Source organism: Grammomys surdaster, unplaced genomic scaffold (genome assembly GCF_004785775.1).
Source record: "Grammomys surdaster isolate TR1022 unplaced genomic scaffold, NIH_TR_1.0 67, whole genome shotgun sequence".
Classification (NCBI taxonomy): Eukaryota; Metazoa; Chordata; class Mammalia; order Rodentia; family Muridae; genus Grammomys; species Grammomys surdaster.
The window spans coordinates 13,271,400-13,272,893 of NW_021604569.1; the positions used below are offsets into that span (position 1 = coordinate 13,271,400).

The window sequence follows — 1,494 nt, forward strand, 5'->3', positions numbered from 1 at the left end:
GTCTTAATAGTGATTAATTAGGACGATTAGTCTGATTTTGAAATTTCGGGTAGCTGGTTACAGTGCCCTACAAGGATACTTCTGAGGAAGTATTCTTAGAACTCATCAGAGTTTCCCAGAGTGGACCCTGGTAAACTGCCAACATCTGAGTATTCACCAATCGGTATCCGATATTGACAGCTTAATTATCTCTATTCTTTGACTGATCCTGACGTACAAAGTCAACTCTGTTGAGAAGAGCTCTCATGAGCCTAATAGATTTCCGATCTTGAACCAACCATCTACTGGAAGAAGTGATTTCTTTTACTTCAGGGAGAACAACCCAAGAGGACCAACCCAGAGCCAAGCATACTGTTCTTGGAAATCAGAAAGGCCGGTACTGTCAAAAAAGCAATCCAAGCAGTTCTCCATGTGGCAACCTAAACAGCCTGGGGTGGAGATGAAGCCCGAAGCTTCAGGAAAAGCTTGAAAACGGAAATACCACGATGGAAGTGGGACAGAGACAGAGTCTGAAGCTTTGGGACAAAGTCCAAAAAGGAAATGCCAGAACGGAACAGAGATGGTATTTAAAGAACCCGGTAAGGCTTGGAAGAAGACCCCTCGGGAACATCAAGACCTAGAGCTTCAGAGAGACCAGCCGGGCAAGCATTAAGTACAGAAACCCCAGGAACGGAGTCCAAGACCATTAAAACCCCTAGAGTGTATCAAAGGTCTTCCAGAGCAGGCTGTAACTGAGAGGAAGCCTGTGGATGGTCGCAAGGGTCGCAAGTGGCCCTATTCCGTCATGGAGGAAAACGAACAAAGCCCCCCAAAGGAAAGCCACGGAAGGTTACTTCAACACCTTAAACGCGACCATCATGTAAGGTCAGACCCACACAGACCTCACCCAATCCTTACAAACACCTCCAAGATTAAAGGGGCCATGTCAGGGCACAGTCATGGATCATAAACAACGCAGAGAGATCCAGAACTATCTACACCGGACGAGAGAGAGAGAAGGTGTTCAGAGGAGAAATCTGATAAACAAAAGAAATGTGGTGTAAACCATGAAGGAAGAAGGGGGAACAGCTTGGAGCCTGACTTACCGGGAACACCAGCTCTAATCATCCTGGATAGTGTTGGAGGTGAAAGTTTACTCTTCAACAAGATGGCAGTACTTGTGGCAGAGAAAAAGCCTGTCACAAACCAAGAAAAAGACAGAGAAGTGGATCAAAATTTTCATCTTACAGAGGACATGGAGAAGGAAATTAAGAGTACACTGGGTCCAGGACCCCAAGAGGAAATCCTAAGTAGGGGATTCAAGTTGCAAATCACCTGAAGAGATATCCAGACCCTTGAGAATGGTCAGTGGCTCAATGATGAGGTCATCAATTTCTACATGAACCTTCTGGTTGAGAGAAATGAAAACCAAGGTTACCCAGTTCTTCATGTGTTGAGCACTTTCTTTTATCCCAAGCTAAAGCATAGCGGTTACAGCTGTGAAAAGATGGACTC

The 1,494-nt window shown here is 45.3% G+C and overlaps 1 pseudogene; it reads left to right on the forward strand.

The window, feature by feature from the left end:
- The first annotated feature begins 409 nt into the window (after positions 1–409).
- LOC114628765 overlaps positions 410–1,494 on the forward strand; it is a 1,532-nt pseudogene continuing 447 nt past the window's right edge.